Source organism: Prionailurus bengalensis, chromosome E2 (assembly GCF_016509475.1).
Source record: "Prionailurus bengalensis isolate Pbe53 chromosome E2, Fcat_Pben_1.1_paternal_pri, whole genome shotgun sequence".
Taxonomy (NCBI): domain Eukaryota; kingdom Metazoa; phylum Chordata; class Mammalia; order Carnivora; family Felidae; genus Prionailurus; species Prionailurus bengalensis.
Genome location: NC_057352.1, coordinates 2304952 through 2324647, shown reverse-complemented (window position 1 = coordinate 2324647; position 19696 = coordinate 2304952). Strand labels below are relative to the sequence as shown.

The 19696-nt window shown below is 47.1% G+C and overlaps 1 protein-coding gene and 1 pseudogene across 3 annotated transcripts in view; one reads left to right on the top strand and one right to left on the bottom strand.

Annotated features, from left to right (window-relative positions):
- Window positions 1-8026: 8026 nt before the first annotated feature.
- Window positions 8027-8207, bottom strand: LOC122495310 (annotated as a pseudogene).
- A 681-nt stretch (window positions 8208-8888) lies between these two features.
- SMIM17 (small integral membrane protein 17) overlaps window positions 8889-19696 on the top strand; it is a 38342-nt gene continuing 27534 nt past the window's right edge. For 2 of the 3 annotated variants that reach the window (XM_043600105.1, XM_043600102.1), the window contains exon 1: window positions 18537-18590. The gene's annotated coding sequence lies outside the window, so the exon portion shown is untranslated. Of the gene's footprint in view, window positions 9125-18536; window positions 18591-19696 lie in introns of those variants that run through there. The other variant, XM_043600103.1, reaches the window with a different exon arrangement.

Below are 19696 nucleotides of genomic sequence, written 5' to 3'. Positions count from 1 at the left end.
CTCCCATTAACCCTGACGCAGGGCAGCATGGGGCCTGTCGGAGGGGCCCCCCCCTCCCCCCATAGCTGAGACTCAGCCTCACGTCTGCTTGTTCGTATCCTCACACTTCATGCCTGGCATCTGCACGGCGGTGGCTGGGAGGCGGGGGGCACAGCTGTCCCTGGTGACTGAAATCCACAGCAGCGCGTGCAGAGGCCCTGTGGCGAGCGATGACAAGCGTGAACGGTGGCTGGATGGGGACCGAGCCCTGACTGCAGCTGCCGCAGCCTGAAACGGGGCAGTGAGGCCTCCGGGGCTGCCGTTCAGGCATCGCGAGCGGACCCGACAACACAGGGCCTCCGAGAACAAAGCCCCCCTCTATCTCTGTCTCTCTCTCCTACAAAGAAAACAAACCGGGTCCTACCCCAAGTGGTCAGCTAGGTCCGTCTGGGGACACGTGTTCCAGCCAGCAGCCCGGGAGACGCCGCTCTGAGGCAGGTCTGCCCTTCGGAGCGGGACCAGACATGGCCCACGTGGCTCCCGCTGGGATTCTGCTGGTGGCTGGCTCCCCTCCCATCTGCGTGCCGGCTGGGCGGTGGCCTCTCAGTGTGTCAGGGAGGGGCACACGGAAGCCTGTCCTGCTGGGTGCGGAGGGGCTGGGGGTCTGGCGGCCGGAGACAGCAGCGGTCGTCCCCACGCCCCTGTGCTTCCTCCCCTTCCTCCGCCCCGGGTCCACACTCCGTTGGCACCTTCACTGTGCTGCTGAGATGAGGCCATCCATGTCTCCCCGCTCCATGCTCCCAGTTCTCCCAGAACATCAGGGAGCGGAGGGGTGAGGCGAGAAGGGGCGGTGGCTCCCCTTTCACTCACTGCCACCTTGTCCGTGAAACTGGGACGGGATGGGGGACACTGAGGCCGGGGACAGAGACAGGCCCCATGGGGGCTGTCAGGCCCCGGTGGGCACTCATTCTATGTCCCCTGGGCGTGGGACGGGGGCCACGCTGAGCCCGGATAAGGCTCGTGCGTGGTGGAGCTTACATTCAAGAGCCACGGGGCAGCAGGGGTGAGGTAGAGGAGCAGAGGAGTGCAGAGCAGGAGAGCCAGCCGGGGCTGAGGCCGGCCCAGACCGGGTGGCCAGCCAGGCTGCTCAGGAGAGGTTTAGGCAGACAGGTGAAGACTCCCCGTGAAGGGCCCAGAAGACGGATGGGAAGTTCAACACCGTTTTTGCGTGAGGGGCGAGGGGACACGATATGACGGCTAGTGTTTATGGAGCGCTTAGCACGCATGCCGGGCCGACACCACGCTGGTGTCCTCCCCACGCTGTCCAGGCGGCAGATGGGGGCACCGAGGCCCAGAGACGCTCAGAGGCTGCAGTGAGATCACACCGCCTGGGCGTGAGGGGCTGGGCGTGGGGCTGTCTCAGGCAGGACCCCCACTCCTGCGGTCCTCACCGACCCCCAACAGGAAGACAAGTAGTATTTTTTGTATCATTTTACACAAATTTCCTGAGTCAGTGAAAATGAGTTAATACCTGTAAAAATTTAGAACGGCACCTGGCAGGTGGGACTCCATAATGTAGCAAGTACCTGCTGTCACTGCCACCCCTGCAGCGAGACACGAGGCCCTCACTCCACGAATGAAGGAAGGGGGCAGAAGACTGGAGCCAACAGGGACAGAGGCTCCGAAGCCAGGCTGCCTGCCTGGGTTCAGACCCAGACTCTGACCTTGCTGTGTGACTTTGGGCAAGTTTCTTAACCTCTCTGTGCCTCATTTTCCTCATTTGTAAAATACATGACGGAAAACAGTGCTGTAGACTGAATGGTTTGTGCCCCCTGGAGAGATAGTAGAAACATTTTGTATATATTTGTCTCTGCCCCTGGTTCCTGGCACAGAGCCCCTAAATCGATTCTTATCTCCTGGGTGATAGCAGTGTCTCCTGTTCTAATGCGGTGACTCTGGGTGGGCCCCTGGAGGGCTGGTCACGGAAAGACCAGGCCACGATTAGAAGGTTGGGATTTTCAGGGGTGTCTGGGTGGCTCAGTCAGTTGAGCGACCGACTTCGGCTCTGGTCATGATCTCACGGTTTGTGAGTTCGAGCCCCACGTCGGGCTCTGTGCTGACCGCCCAGAGCCTGGAGCCTGCCTTGGATTCTGTGTCTCCCTCTCTCTCTGCCCCTCCCCCACTCATGCTCTATCTCTCTGTCTTGGAAATAAACGTTAAAAAAAATTTTTTTAAAGAAGGTTGGGATTTTCAGCACCACCCCTCCCCCAACCCATTCTCTAGCGAGGGGAGAGGGCTGGAAATGAAGTTAATGATTGACCATGCCTACGTGAGGAAGCCTCCATAAAATCCCAAAACACGGCATTCACAGAGCTGCCAGGTCGGTGGCCACATCCACATACCAGGAGGTGACACCCCAACTCCACAGGACCCTCCCAGACCCCGCCCTGTGTACGTCTTCATGTGGCTTTTCATCTGCGTCCTGTATCACATCCTTTTAGAATAAACCCGTAACCTAGTGAGTGAAATGCTCCTGAGTTCCGTGAGCCCCTCTAACACATTAACCAAACCCAAGGATAGGGATGTGGAACTTTTTTTTAAAGTTTATTTATTTTGAGAGAGAGAGAGAGAGCGAGAGAGAGAGTGAGCATGCAGGGGAGGGGCAGAGAGAATCCCAAACAGGCTCTGTGCTGATGGATCTCGAACCCATCCACCATGAGATCGTGACCCGAGTGGAAATCAAGAGTCAGATGCTGAACTGACTGAGTCACCCAGTCAGAAGGGCAGGTGACAGTCTGGACTTGTGAATGGCATCTGAAACCGTGGGGCGGGGGGCTGTCTTGTGGGCCGAGCCCTTAACCTGTGGGATCTGATGTTGCCTCCGGGTAGACAGTTGAGTCAAATTGTAGGACACATTGTTTTGGTGTTAGGCAAATCCCCACTCATCTGGTACCCAGGAGAAGTGGATGTTTTTATACTCATATTTAATATATAAATTTATACTTAAATATTACACACATGTAATATACATATAATATATAATTATATAATTATACTATAATTACTATAACTATATACTATATAATTTACCTTATATATTTTTTGTAATATATGTATAATAGTTATAAGATTATTTTTAAATTTTTTTTAATTTTTGAGAGAGAGAGAGTGGGGGAGGGCAGAAAGAGAGGGAGACAGAATCTGAAGCAGGCTCCAGGCTCCGAGTTTTCAGCACAGAGCCCAATGTGGGGCTCGAACTGATGAACTGTGAGATCATGACCTGAGCCGAAGTCGTAAGCTTAACTGACTGAGCCACCCAGGCTCCCCTAAAATAAGATACTTTTAGAAGTATATATAAGATACATATACAATGAGGTATGATAGGATATATGTGATATATAATAAAATACATGATAAAGATATATATCATACGATATACATGTATATATAATATTAAACGTGTATATATAATATGATATACATATATATATAATATGATATACATGTGTATATATGATATACGTGTGTATATATGATATGCGTTTATATATATAATATGATATACATGTGTATATATAATATGATATACGTGTATATATAATATGATATACATGTATAATAAGATAGGGCTTGTTTTTCTGGAGGAGCCTGATGACACGAGGTCCCTGCTGAAACATCACCTTATTGACTTCCCTCTTTGAAATCGTAGCTCCGTCCGTGGCCTCGTGCTCCTCCATTGCACAGACCACAGTCTGTCTGAGTACTGATTTTATTAGTCATCTGTCTTCAGGAATGAGGGCAGAGCTTTGACTTCATCTGTTTTGCTCACTGTTGTTTCCCCAGGACTTATAACAGTGCCTGGTACACAGTGGGCACTCCATAAATGTTTGCCGTATGAATGAGTCAGGGATGGCATGCAATAAACGCTAGCCAGCTGGACTGTGGATAAGCGAGTTAGTCTTCTCAGGCCCCAGCCCATTCCATTCCAGACCTGACGTGGCTCCTGGAGACCTGGATGTGGCTTGTGTCCCTTAGTCCCACAGGAAGGAAGGGGGGAGGCAGGGTGAGCAGGTTTAGGATCTCCTGGTTTGAATCACGTCATGGCTGCCGGGCACGTGGGTGCTGCAGAACTGTCTGGTACCTGCCCTGGGGAAGGAGGGCAGGCCGATGGCGGCTGGAACGTGAGAGCCTGATGGAGAAGCTTCCTAGGGTGGGGGCTCTGGGTGGGTTGATTGGTGTTTGGAAAGCATATTTACGGATGAGTCGTTTCCTGTCTCTAGGAATTAGCTAGGTCTGGGAGGGGGCAGTCTCTCCAGCGTCATCAAGGCCCCAAGATGTCAAAGCGTCAGGAAATAAAAGCCACAGTCACTCAGCCTCACCATGGTGACTGGACAGGGCTCCCTGCTGGCCTCTGGCCAAGCTGCAGCCCTAGGACAATCAGGCCAGAGTGGGGGTGGCCCCTCTGCCCTCATGTGCCTAGACACTGCCCTGCTGTTGGGAACCCTGTCAGAACCTCAGGAACCCAGCACACGTGCCCCGGAATCTGAGGAAGGGGTCTGGTGGATGAGCCGACTGCCCCTCACCGCCCCAGATTCCTGGCCTGGGAATGGTCAGACCAGGAGACTGGGCCCCAAGCCACCACCTCAGAGATGGGCTAGAAGGAGGCTCATTCTGCAGAAACCCAGTGGGGGGGGGGGTGGGGGTGGCGGCGAGCCTTCCCAGGCAAAGCCGGGAATCTCTTGGAAGTTTTGGAAGTACGGGAGAAGAACAATCCTCTCTCAAATCGCAGACTAACTGCTACTCTCTCCGCCAACCCTACCACGCTGGATGGAATTCTTGTGACCATGAAGCCTTTTGAGTTAAGCACATGGTTATCCAATACCTACGTCATCCACAACCTTAATAAAATTCTATTATTTTATTAATGATGATTGTGCTCTATTATTGTCAACAATAAATAGTAAATAAACATAATAGTGCTCTATTATCAATAATAAAATATTTATTAATAAATAAATAATTCATATCTAGAGTACTGTTCTTATCCCAGTTTTCCAGGGGCGGAAACTGAGGCTCAAAGCACTAATACTTTGGGAGTATTGGGACCTGGGAGCCGAAAAGACAGACTTTTTATTTGCAATGTTTGTTTTCTAAATGGCACCCAGTTTCTATACTTAAGAAATGCTATTTGGACCAGAACGGGACAGACCACACAAGCTACATCTGGGGGTGGGGAAGAAGCAGACCAGACCCCTGGCCTGTAGCCTGTGTGGTGTTGCAGGGTGATCTAGTCAGCTCTGGGGTCAGCGGATCCTGGGTTAAGTTGCTGGTCCCGACACTTACTAGGTGGTGATCAGTGAGCTTCCTTGGGGCCTCCTTGTCCGTTAAGCAGGAACGGTGCCTGACCGCCCACGGAGGGTGGAGGCAATGGGTGGGGTCGCAGACCCGGGTCAGCATGGACTAAATGCAGCCAGAAGCCCCAAAGGCCTGGGACGTTATTCCTCCCAGCCAATTACAAGGAGGCTCTGCTTCTTGGTGGCTCCCTCCGCTATCTTGCACCGCCATGCCTGGAGACACGTGGGGTACAGCACCCAGGGGATGGATCGGGGAAGGGGAAGTGGTAGTGTGAACACATCCCTCTCCTCGCTATCCACAGGTGAGGGGTGGTCCCTGTCCCCTCCTGGATGCAAGTGGGAAAGGTGGTCTCCGACAGGATTGCTGTGTCCCCAGACCAACTGCACACCATGAAGGAAGGAAGGAAGAAAGGAGAGTGAGCCCAAGGTGAGTGCCCAGCTTGCCAATACCACATAGACATCAGCCACAGTTATCAGAGGTCAAATTTCTACCTTTTGGGGATGTCACAGATTGCACAGGTTCCCCCCAAATTTCTATGTTGGAATACTAATGCCTGGTAATTTCAAAATGTGACTGTGTTTGGAGATAGGGCCTTAGCGGGATCATTATCCTAATCCAATGGCTGGTGTCCTTATAAGGAGACAGAGACAGCAGGGGCTCACACAGGCACAGCGGAGTAACGTGAAGAAGCAGCAAGGGGTCTGCCGTCTGCAAGCCAAGGAGAGGAGCCTCAGGAGGAACCAACCCTGCAGACACCTCGATCTCAGATTTCCAGCTTCTGGAACCGGGGGAAAATAGATTTCCATTGCTGCCAGTGTAAACTAATACAGTGAATAGAGGGAGCCACACAAAGCTCCCATCCAGCAAACTTTCCTTGCAGGAGAGTCCCCAGATCCTGCTGCAAACAAGCAGCCACTGAACAGAGAATCACATCCATTCCCTTCTTGAAGTGCCGGGTACACAGACAGCTGGCGGGGTTCAGCACCAAGGACAGTGGCCGGTCTGGCCCATAGGGAGGCCTAGAGCTGAAAGAATGGAGCCATTCCATCTCAGCATCCCGCCACCTGATGTGGAGGAGCCCACCCAGAGAGAGCCACCAAAGACCGTGAGACCAAGTGGAGACCTCGGCACATCGTGGTGAAAAAGAGTCTAATTCTCGCAGATTACAGTTGGCTGATGGCCAAGTGTTGGCAAACTTTCTGTGAAGGCCTAGATGGTTAAAATTTTTAAAAATTTTTTTTAGTGTTTATTGTTGAGAGAGAGTGCGTGCCAGGGAGGGGCAGAGAGAGGGAGACACAGAATCCGAAGCAGGCTCCAGGCTCTGAGCTGTCAGCACAGAGCCTGACACGGGGCTTGAACTCACAAATCGCGAGATCATGACCTGGGCAGAAGTTGGACGCTCAACCGACTGAGCCACCTAGGCACCCCAGTATTTTTTTTTAATGTTTATTTATTTGAGAGAAAGTGAGCGAGTAGAGAGAGAATCCCAAGCGGGCTGCACACCCCGTTCCTTCTCATCCACAGAAACAGAGACACAGCAGCCACACCACATGGGCTCCCACTACCCAGACACCTCCAGTGTGGCTGGGGAGGTGGACAGTGGAGACATCTCTCCGAGGCAGGATCAGACCCAGGACCACCCTGCCTGGCACCCCCACCATCCTGGACCCAGCTCACAGGGCTCTGGAGACAAGCAGAGCCTCTTTCCTTTGTGCCGACCCAGACCTTGTTCACAGCTCTTCTCTGACAGATGTCACCCTGGGCTGGTGAGCTGTGAGGCCACAGGAGCCTGAAACTTGGGTTCAACTCCCAGCACTGCCACTTACCTGCTGTGTGTCTTTGGGCAAGTAACTTACCCTCCACGTGCCCCAGTTTCCTCTTCTGGAAAATGAGGATAAGGTGCCCATCACACAGGGTCATTATGAGATTTCAACAAGTGAGTAAAAAAGCATGTGCCATATGGTAAGAGTATGGAAATGTTTTAATTTTTTTTTAAGTAAGCTCCATGCCCAATGTGGCCTTGAACTCACATCCCTGAGACCAAGAGTTGCATATTCTACTGACTGAACCAGCCAGGTGCCCCTATTTTATTTTAGTATTACCATCTGTATATAGAACATCCCCCCCACCCCCAAACTGGGGGGGGGGGATTCCTTTTATTAGCCTTTATCCCAGGACTCTACATAGGATTGGGTCTACAACAAGCCTCCCCCTGGTTTATTATAGTCAAATACACATAACATAAAATTTACCATTTTACCAAATTTAAAGGGTACAATTCAGCAGCAATTTAGTACATTCACAGTGCTGTGTCCGGATCATTGCTGTCCACTTCCGAACCAAAACATCTCCACCCCCAAAAGGAGACCTTATACACACGAAGCAGTCCCTCCCCACTCCCTCCTTCCCCCAGCCCCTGGCGACCACCAATCTGCTTTGTGTCTCCACGGATTTACCTGCTGTGGACATTTCATGTAAACAGAATCACATGGTTCATGGCCCTCCTGTCTGGCTTCTTTCACTGAGCATGAAGTTTCCATTCCGCCTTTTGGCGTTTGTCAGTAATATTGCTGTGAATATGCATGGCCAAGGGTTTGAGTCCCTGTTTTCAATTCTTTGAGGTATACACATACCTGAGTGGAACTGCTGGGTTGTGTGCTAATTCTGTGTTCAACTTACCAAGGAATCACCAAACTGAACTGCTGTTTCCACAGCAACAACAGGTCCTTTTAAATTATAAGAAACTCTGGAAATACAAAAGTGGAGACCAGGGTCTTTTAGGTCATCTGGGGCCACAGGGTCTCAGAACCTGCGTTTTAAACTGATAAGAACAGATACTACACTTGATCTTAGCCAAAAGGCTGAGAAGTGATCAGAACCTGCGTTTTTAACCAGTCTTCCTTCCCACTAAACGCCCTGCACACATACTCTAAATACCATATTGCCCTGTGTGTATATGAGATGTAATCACCCTAAATACTATATACACATACATAAGATATATATGAACTAATATACATGATATGTATATGAGACTTATACATACTAATATCATATACATATGTGGTCCAGTCATACACTAAATACCACATATACCTCCATATGACAAATGATACCTTTATATATGTGTGCTATGGTGCCAAATACCTTACATACCTGTATTTGGCATGTAAACAGGCATACTAAATACTGTGTATACATGTAAGATATATGTAAACTGATAATATATATGTCATTGTTATACATGGGCATATAAACCTGTTTTCTCATCTGTAAGGTGAGGGACCTACTACGCTACCTTACAGGGTCGATGTAAGGCGGTGCCGGGCAAAGGCCTCCTAGATGTGGTTATTAAATCGCACTAACTCTTCCACCACTAGAGGGGGCGGGGAGGGGCTTTTCATTTTTGTGCCTCAGTTTCCACATCTTCAAACGGGGGAGGGGGGAATCCTAGTGCGGGGGCTCCCGTGGAGTTTAGGGAGATAACAGGTGTATCTCTCCGTTTTCCGCAGGCCTGCGCGGCAGCATCTCGCGGGAGCTCGAGAAGCCCCGGGCCCCGCCCCCCCGCGACTCCGGGCCGGCCTTCCCGGGCGGGGTCGGGGTCTGCACCTCGGAGGAGCTCCGGCGCTGCGGGGGAGGGGGACCCCGCTCGGTGGGGTGCTGACCCAGGCGCGGCAAGTGCACGCTCCGAAACTGCCGGCGGCGCGGCGCTGCAGTTACTATTACCTAAACAACAGCGGCAACCAGAGCAGCTCAGACGGAGGGAGCCTCGCGCACCACCCCCGCACAGGTGCTGTCCTTGGACCCACTGTCCGGGCGGGGAAACTGAGGCAGGGAGAGGCGGGGGATTTGCAGCCTCTTCCGGGTCCCTCCTCCGATCCCTGGTGCGGGATCCACCCCACCACGAAAACCTGGGGCCGGGCCTCGGTGGGTCTCGGGAGAACACGAACTGCGCCTGCGCACCTCGCAGCTCCAGCTCCGGCCTCGCGGGACCACGCCCCCCTCCCCAATTCCAGAAGGTTGGGGGGGGTTGGCGAGGATTCCAGAGGGTGGGGGAGAACGGAGGACGAGGAGGGGAGGGAAGGAAGAGGAAGAAGGGAAGGGGAAGAGCTGAGGGCAGGAGGGAGGAAAAAAAGGAGAGGCTTGGAGGGAGTGGGGAGGGGGGAAGGGGCTTGGAGGGAGGAGGTAAGGGGTGGGACTTAGAGCGGGAAGAGAGCAGAAGGAGCGGGAAAAGGAGGGTAGGCAGGGAGGGGCTGAGAGGGAGGAGTGGGGAGGAGGGCGGTGCAGAGAAAGGAGTGAGAAAGAGGGAACGGGAGAGGAGGGAAGGGAGGGTTGGAAGAAGGAGGATGAAGAGAGGGGCAGCTGGAAAGGACCGGGTAGGAGCTCAGCTGTAGGAACGAAGAGAGGAAAGGAGGTAGAGTCAGAGGGAGGAGGGGCGAGGGGGCGGAAGTTGGAGGGCTGGAGAAGAATGGCAGGGGAGGAGGTGAAGGAAGGGGAGCCGGAAAGGGGGTTGGGGAGGAGCTGGGGAGGGGAGGAGGCCAGGTAGACAGTGAAGCTGAGGAGGAGGGGGGAGGGGGAAGGAAGGGGAAAAAAAGGAACAGTAAGAAGGTGACACGTCAGAAACTGGGGGGAGCAGGGTCTCTGGCACCAGGTATGCCTGGGCTCAGATCCCAGCTGTGCATCTTTGGACTAATGTCATTTCCTGAGCCTGAGTTTCCTCACCTGCAGAGAGGTTCCCCGTAGGGAAACCTACCCTGTAGGGCTGCTCTGTGGGTTGCAGGGGTTAATTCACGCAGCCTCCTTACCCGAGGACCTCTAAGGGGACCCCATAAAGCCGCGCTGTCCTCAGGTCTCATGCACAAGTGCAAATGCTCTGTGTCTGCACTGCCCTGTGCGGTGGCTGCTGCGGGCCATGGAGCTGAACTTTTAGCTGCATTTGACTTTTTCAAATTTCTTAAATTTACATCCAAATTTGTTAGCATATAGTGTAACAATGATTTCAGTAGATTCCTTAATTCCCCTTACCCATTAGCCCATCCCCCTCCCACAACCCCTCCAGTAACCCTCAGTTTGTTCTCCATTTTTAAGACTGTCTTATGTTTTGTCCCCCTCCCTGTTTTTATATTATTTTTTGTTCCTTTCCCTTATGTTCATCTGTTTTGTTTTCTTAAAGTCCTTATATGAGTGAAGTCATATGGTATTTGTCTTTCTCTAATTGTGCTTAGCATAATACCCTCCAGTTCCATCCACGTAGTTGCAAATGACAAGATTTCATTCTTTTGATTGCCGAGTAATACTCCATTTTATATATATACCACATATTGTTTATCCATTCATCCATCGATGGACATTTGGGCTCTTTCCATACTTTGGCTATTGTTGATAGTGCTGCTATAAACATTGGGGTGCATGTGTCCCTTCGAAACAGCACACCTGTATCCCATGGATAAATGCCTAGTAGGGCAATTGCTGGGTCCTGGGGTAGTTCTATTTTTAATTTTTTGAGGAACCTCCATACTGTTTTGCAGAGTGGCTGCACCAGCTTGCATTCCCACCAGCAGCGCAAAAGAGATCCTCTTTCTCCACATCCTTGCCAACATCTGTTGTTGCCTGAGTCGTTAATGTTAGCCATTCTGACAGGTGTAAGGTGGTATCTCATGGTGGTTTTGCTTTGTATTTCCCTGATGATGAGTGACGTTGAGCATTTTCTTCATCTGTCTGTTGGCCATCTAGATGTCTTCTTTGGAGAAGTGTCTATTCATGTCTTTTGCCCGTTTCTTCACTGGATTATTTGTTTTTTTGGGTGTTGAGTTTGATAAGTTCTCTATAGATTTTGAATACTAACCCTTTATCTGATATGCCGTTTGCAAATATCTTCTCCTATTCTATCGGTTGCCTTTTAGTTTTGCTGATTGTTTCCTTCACTGTGCAGAAGCTTTTTATTTTGATGAGGTCCCAATAGTTATTTTTCCTTTTGTTTCCCTTGCCTCTGGAGACGTTTTGGGTAAGAAGTTGCTGTGGCCAGGGTCAAAGAGGTTTTTGCCTGCTTTCTCCTCGAGGATTTTGATGGCTTCCTGTCTTCCATTTAGGTCTTTCATCCATTTTGAGTTTATTTTTGTATATGGTGTAAGAAAGTGGTCCAGGTTCATTCTTCTGCATGTCGCTGTCCAGTTTTCTCAGCATCACTTGCTGAAGAGACTGTCTTTATTCCATTGGATATTCTTTCCTGCTTTGTGAAAGATGAGTTGGCCATACGTTTGTGGGTCCATTTCTGGGTTCTCTGTTCTCTTCCATTGATCTGAGTGTCTGTTCTTATACCAGTACCATACTGTCTTGATGATTACAGCTTTGTAGTATAGCTTGAAGTCTGGGATTGTGATGCCTCCTGCTTTGGTATTCTTTTTCAAGATTGCTTTGGCTATTCAGGGTCTTTTCTGGTTCTATACAACTTTTAGGATTATTTGTTCTAGCTCTGTGAAGAATGCTGGTGTTATTTTGATAGGGATTGCATTGAATATGTAGATTTCTGTGGGTAGTATTGACATTTTAACAATATTTGTTCTTCCTACCCAGGAGCATGGAATCTTTTTCCATTTTTTTTTGTGTCATCTTCAATTTCTTTCATAAGCTTTCTATAGTTTTCAGTGTATAGATTTTTCACCTCTTTGGTTAGATTTATTCCTAGGTATTTTATGGTTTTTGGTGCAATCGTAAATGGGATCGATGTCTTGATTTCTCTTTCTGTTGTTTCATTGTTGGTGTATAGGAATGCAACTGATTTCTGTGCATTGACTTTATATCCTGCAAGTTTGCTGATTTCATGAATCACTTCTAGCAGTTTTTGGTGGAATCTTTTGGGTTTTCTATATAGAGTATCATGTCATCTGCGAAGGGTGAAAGTTTGACCTCCTGCTGGTGGATTTGGATGCCTTTTATTTCTTTGTGTTGTCTGATTGCAGAGGCTAAGACTTCCAATACTACGTTGAATAACAGTGGCGACAGTGGACATCCCTGTTTTGTTCCTGACCTTTGGGGGAAAGCTCTCAGTTTTTCCCCATTGAGGATGATATTAGCGTTGGGTCATTCATATATGGCTTTTATGATCTTGAGGTATGATCCTTCTATCCCTACTTTCTTGAGGGTTTTTTTTTTATCAAGAAAGGATGCTGTATTTTGTCAAATGTTTTCTCTGCATCTATTGAGAGGATCATATGGTTCTTGTCCTTTCTTTTATTGATGTGATGAATCATGTTAATTGTTTTGTGGATATTGAACCAGCCCTGCATCCCAGGTATAAATCCCACTTGGTCGTGGTGAATAATTTTTTAAATGTCTTGTTGGATCCAGTTGGCTAGTATCTTGTTGAGGATTTTTGTGTCCATGTTCATCAGGGAAATTGGTCTGTACTGCTACTTTTTACTGGGTCTCTGTCTGGTTTTGGAATCAAGGTAATGCTGGCTTCATAGAAAGAGTTTGGAAGTTTTCCTTCCATTTCTATCTTTTTGGAACAGCTTCTAGAGAATAGGTGTTAACTCTTCCTTAAATATTTGGTAGAATTACCCTGGAAAGCTTCTGGCCCTGGAGTCTTGTTTTTTGGGAGATTTTTGATTACTGATTCAATTTCTTTACTGGTTATGGGTCTGTTCAAATTTTCTGTTTCTTCCTGTTTCAGTTTTGGTAGTTTATATGTTTCTAGGAATTTGTCCATTTCTTCCAGATTGCCCATTTTATTGGCATATAATTGCTTATAATATTCTCTTATTACTGTTTTTATTTCTGCTGTGTTGGTTGTGATCTCTCCTCTTTCATTCTTGATTTTATTTATTTGGGTCCTTTCCTTTTTCTTTTTGATCAAACTGGCTAGTGTTTTATCAATTTTGTTAATTCTTTCAAAAAACCAGCTTCTGGTTTCATTGAATGTTCTACTGTTTTTTTGCTTTCTATGGCATTAACTTCTGCTCTAATCTTTATTTCCTGTCTTCTGCTGATTTTAGGTTTTATTTGCTTTTCTTTTTCCAGCTCGTTAAGGTATAAGATTAGGTTGTGTATCTGAGACCTTTCTGCCTCGTTTAGGAAGGCCAGGATTGCTATATACTTTCCTCTTATGACTGCTTTTCGTGCGTCCCAGAGGTTTTGGATTGTGGTGTTATCATTTTCATTGGCTTCCATGAACTTTTTAATTTCCTCTTTAACTTCTTGGTTAGCCCATTCATTCTTTAGTAGGATGTACTTTAGTTTCCAAGTACTTGTTACCTTTCCAAATATTTTCTTGTGGTTGATTTCAAGTTTCATAGTGTGGTCTGAAAATATGCACAGTATGATCTCGATCTTTTTATACTGGCTGAGGGCTGATTTGTGTCCCAGTATGTTGTCTATTCTGGAGAACGTTCCATGTGCACTGGAGAAAAGTGTATATTCTGCTGCTTTAGGATGAAATGTTCTGAATATATCTGTTAAGTCCATCTGGTCCAGTGTGTCATTCAAAGCCATTGTTTCCTTGTTGAGTTTTTGATTATCTAATCTATCCATTGCTGTGAGTGGGGTGTTGAAGTCCCCTACTATTATGGTATTACTATCAGTGAGTTTCTTTATGTTTGTGATTAATTGATTTATATATATGGGTGTCCCACATTTGGCGCATAAATGTTTACAATTGTTAGGTCTTCTTGGTGGATAGACCCCCTTAATTATGATATAATGCCCTTCTTCGTCTTTTGATACAGTCTCTATTTTAAAGTCTAGATTGTCTGATGTAAGTATGGCTACTCCGGCTTTCTTTTGTTGACCATTAGCATGATAGATGGTTCTCCATCCCCTTACTTTCAATCCGAAGGTGACTTTAGGTCTAAAGTGGGTCTCTTGTAAACAGCATAGAGATGGATCTTGTTTTCTTTTCCATACCATTACCCTATGTCTTTTGATTGGAGCATTGAGTCCATTGACATTTAGAGTGAGTACTGAAAGATATGAATTTATTGCCATTATGTTCCCTGTAGAGTTGGAGTTTCTGGTGGTGTTCTCTGGTCCTTTCTAGTCTTTGTTGCTCAGAGAGTCCCCCTTAAAATTTCTTGCAGGGCTGGTATAGTGGTCACAGACTCCTTTAATTTTTGTTTGTCTGGGAAACTTTTTATCTCTCTTTCTATTTTGAATGACAGCCTTGCTGGATAAAGAATTCTTGGTTGCATATTTTTCTGATTCAGCACATTGAATATATCCTGCCTTTCTGGCCTGATGAGTTCCTGTGGATAGGTCTGCTGCAAACCTGATCTGTCTTCCCTGGTGTGGGGAAGAAGATTAGGAATCCTACGCCAATGGGTTAACAAGGCATAAAGAAACACAAAGTCATAAAATGCTCACACCCAAGTTCGGGAAAAACAGATTGGCACTCTAAGAATAGGGAGGCACAAAAGTGCCAAGAATAGCGGGGGTGAAAAGGCACCCCCAAATAGGGAGGGGGTGCTGAACCCCCCAAAATAGAGAGGGAGAGTCAAAGTCCTGAAAACAGAATTGGTGCAAAGGTGCCCAATACATAGGAATAACAAGATTAGATATTCAGGGTGAAAGCACCCCAAGTTTAGTACTATAGCAGAAAGCTGCTTTCATAGGAGAATAGGGCCAGGTTAGGTAAATTGGTGAATTGGACTTTGGACTGCTGTGATGCAGGTAAAGCAGCCCAGAGTGCAGATGGTTAACAAACAAAAAGGTGTCTTGTTAACCCTGAGGTTATTCCCTCTATCTGTCTCATCCCCTAGGCTGGCAAAGATAAACAGGCAAGGTGCCTCCTGTCTGCTGTTAACAACCATCTACCCATCTGCCCAGCACCTGGATTTTGTTTTTTATATATACATTTTTCCCCTCTTTTATTATTTTATTTTATTTTATTTTTTATTTTTTTATTTTTTTATTTTTAAAATTTACATCCAAATTAGTTAGCATATAGTGAAAAAATGATTTCAGGAGTAGATTCCTTAGTGTCCCTTATCCATTTAGCCCATCCCCCCTCCCACAACCCCTCCAGTAATCCTCAGTTCTACATATTTATGACTCTCTTCTGTTTTGTCCTCCTCCCTGTTTTTATATTATTTTTGTTTCCCTTCCCTTATGTTCATCTGTTTTATATGAGTGATGTCATATGATTTTTGTCTTTCTCTGACTAATTTCATTTAGCATAATACCTTCCAGTTCCATCCACATAGTTGCAAAGGCAAGATTTCATTCTTTTTGATTGCTGAGTAATACTCCATTGTGTGTGTGTGTATGTGTGTGTGTGTGTGTGTGTGTGTATATAAATATAGTAGAAAAAATTAAAAATATTTTAATGTGGTATGTGTGTGTATATATATGTACACACACACACACACACATATACACACCACATACATTTTCTTTATCCATTCATCCATCAATGGACATTTGAGCTCTTTCCATACTTTGGCTATTGTTGATAGTGCTGCTATAAACATTGGGGTGTACGTGCCCCTTCGAAACAGCATACCTGTATCCCATGGATAAATACCTAGTAGTGCAATTTCTGGGTTGTAGGGTAGTTCTATTTTTAGTTTTTGAGGTACCTCCATACTGTTTTCCAGAGTGACTGCACCAGCTTGCATTCCCATGGATTTTGTTTTATATTGACCCAAACCCCAGATACTGTATTTTCAAGACCCCCTTTTCCCCCTCATGTCCTCAAGTTAGTGTTCACAGTTTCTTTGTCTCTTTGTGCACGCCCATCACATTTGTAAGCCTTCTGATCTGAATAAATACGAGGCAAGGACCCTTATTCGGGGCTCTTGTCTTTTTCCCAGACATTAGCCATCTCTCATTTTAATCCTGTATCTGCTCTTTTGCTAGACAAAAGAGAACTTTAGACTTAGAGTCTACGACACCCTTGTAGGTTAAGGACTTTTTTTCCCTTGCTGCTTTCATGACTCTTTCCTTGCCTGAGTATTTTGTGAATTTGACTATGATATGCCGTGTTGATGGTTGGTTTTTGTTGAATCTAATGGGAGTCCTCTGTGCTTCCTGGATTTTGATGTCTGTGTCTTTCCCCAGGTTAGGAAAGTTTTCCACTCTGATTTTCTCACATAACCCTTCTACCCCTGTTCCTCTCTCTTCCTCTTCTGGGACCCCTATGATTCTGATGTTGTTCCTTTTTTTTTTTTTTTAAGTTTTTTAAAATATTTATTTATTTTTGAGAGACAGAGTGAGACAAAGTGAGACTGGGGGAGGGGCAGAGAGAGAGAGGGAGACACAGGATTGGAAACAGGCTCCAGGCTCTGAGCTGTCAGCACAGAGCCTGATGCAGGGCTCGAACCCACAGACTGTGAGATCATGACCTGAGCCGAAGTCGGACGCTCAACAGACTGAGCCACCCAGGTGCCCCTGATGTTGTTCCTTTTTAATGAATCACTGATTTCTCTAATTTTTAAATTGTGCTCTTTTGCCTTAATCTCCCTCTTTTTTTCTGCTTTGTTATTCTCTATAAGTTTGTCCTCTATATCACTGGTTCTCTGTTCTGCCTCATCCATCCTTGCCGCTGAGGCACCCATTCAAGATTGCAGCTCAGTTATAGCATTTTTTATTTCATCCTGACTAGCTTTTACTTCTTTTGTCTCCACAGAAAGGGATTCTGATCTATTTTCGACTCCAGCTAGTATTCTTACCATCATGATTCTAAATGCTGGTTCAGACATCTTGCTTGTGTTGGTTAAAGTCCCTGGCTGTCATTTCTTCCTGCTCTTTCTTTTGGGGTGAATTCCTTCATTTCATCATTTAAATTTTTTTTTAACGTTTATTTATTTTTGAGACAGAGAGAGACAGAGCATGAACGGGGGAGGGGCAGAGAGAGAGGGAGACACAGAATCGGAAACAGGCTCCAGGCTCCGAGCCATCAGCCCAGAGCCCGACGCGGGGCTCGAACTCACGGACCGCGAGATCGTGACCTGAGCTGAAGTCGGATGCCCAACCGACTGAGCCACCCAGGCGCCCCTCATTTCATCATTTTGAAGGGAGAAAAGGAATTAATGAGATAAATTAAAATTTAAAAATACTAAAATTTAAAAATTGAAAAGACACACACACACAAAATCAAGGAAATGATGCTAGATCCTTGGTGTGTTTTGATCTGAGTGTTGAAAGGGGCTTGAGAGATTAGAGAAAAAAGGGAAAAGAAAATTGTTTGAAAATTTGAAAAAATGAACACTAAAGTAGAATAAAATTAAATGATGGAAGTGAAATAGAATTTGAAAAAATTTACACAACAGTAAAAAAATATAGTAGAAAAAAATTAAAAATATCTTTAATAAAAATTGAAAATAAAAATGAATTTTTTTCTTTTTCTGTATTCAAGAAAAAGAAAAGAAATGAAAAGGGGGGAAAAAGAAAGAAAAAAATGAATAGATGAACTGGCAAACAGACTGAAATACGACTGCAATTACTTCATTTTCCCCTAGAAGTCAAACTATGAAGCACTTTATCATCCGTTAACTAGCAGGTGGAAAGACTTGTGTTCCTGACGCACATGGTTGGCCCAGTGTGTGAGGCTTAGTGTAATGGCTCTGTTCTCCACTAGATGGCGCTGCTTAGCTTACTGGGGTGGATTGTTGTTGTGCAGGTAGGTGCGTATGCGCATGCGCCAGAGCAGTGAAAATGGCGTCACCCAGCTACCCGGTCTCGGAGCTCTGCTCTCTGACCGGCTATCGCCACTGGTCCTTTGTGTCTGGCTTCCATTCACCGCCCCCCCCCCCACCCGTTTCTACACCGTCCGTGACCAAGCCATTAGGTTGCCAGGCGGCACCTCCCTCCTGAATTTTATCTCAGACGCGGCTGTTTCCGGCCTGTCACTTCTGAGGGACTGCGGCTTTGTCCCCGCTCAGACCTTCTGCAGGAGGGTCTCACCGAGCAATGGCTGGTGCCGGCCGCCCCGAGGAACGTTCTCGAGACCGTGCTGCTGCCGACACCTGGAGACCGCGGACAGGTGCCAGCCCGCCCCAGAAAAAGTTCACTCAGCGTTTCAGGGATTCTGCAAAATCACAACTTACATCTGACGCCAGGCTTCACCCCCAACGGCCTTGTCCCAGCACCAGCGAATGTGGTTGTTCTCCTGGGTCCACTGGCTCCTTTGCCTTTGGGGAACCGGCCCAGCCTCTACCAGGTGTCCTCCCAGCAGGGGAACCGCCTCTCCCCGTGTGGCCCAAGGACCGCCTGGACTTCACTCTGCTCCTGGGGATTTGCCTTTCCCACCAGAGCACCAACAGGTATCGAGCTGCAGAGTTTCAGACTCTCCACTCCTCCTGTTTTTAGAGTCTTAATGGAATTTAAACCCTCTTCTTTCTCGTTTCTCCCTTTTTAGTTCAGTCCCTGCGGCTGTTTCCACTTTTCTTTCTCTCCAGCTGCTTTTGGTGGGGGAGGTGCTTTTCCCCGAACTCTCCCCCCCCCAGGCTCCGGCCTCTCTCCACAAGCACAAATGGCTCCCTGCTCTCTGTGGCTTCTCTCTCCCCCAGTTCACCTCTCCGCGCCTCGTACCTGCTGAATTCTGTGGTTCAGATTGTACAGATTGTCGTGTGAATCCTCAGATCCTTTTTCTAGGTGTGCAGGATGGTTTAGTGTTGGTCTGGCTGTATTTCATGGATGCGAGACGCAAAACAATTTCCATGCTATTCCGCCATCTTGGCTGGTCCTCTGCTGCATTTAATCTTAATTCATATAAGTTGTCATAGTTACATGTGGCTCCTGGCTGCTGTGTTCAAGGGTGCAGCTCTAGAGCCTTAGTTAGCTATTTTTATTGTATATACTAAGCTCGTCTTGTGTTTTGTAACAGTTTGATGGGTCCTCTTGAAAACCCTGCAGCAACAACAGCAATACCGCACTTACCACTTACCGGGTCTTCATTAAGTGCCAGGGACTGTTAAGCAAGTGACATGGATTAACCCATTGGGTCCTCACTACGTATCCATGGGTTGTGCCCACAGTATAGCTCTCACTACTGCTATCACTTATTGAGTGTGTACTATGTGCCAGGTGCCCTGAGAAACTCTTGACACATGTAATGTCATTTAACTGCAGGGGGAGGAGGCTTCAGGGTAATGAATTTGGGAAAGGTGGCAGGAAAGGGTCAGCAAGATGGCGGGGGTGGGGGGCGGGTAGCATGTAGTTGTGTTTTTCACTCTACTTGGATAGAAGCTAGAAAATTCTGGAACTCACAGAGAAGGGATGGGCAGAGCAGAATTCTGCTTAGTTTTTTGTTTTGTTTTTCACGTCATTGCACCTTGCTGTTCTCTGCCCCCAGCCTGCCTTTCCTTTTTCCTTGTAAAACTTTCTCGTTTCGGATATTAAAAATGGCCACACATTTGTTGCCGCCCCT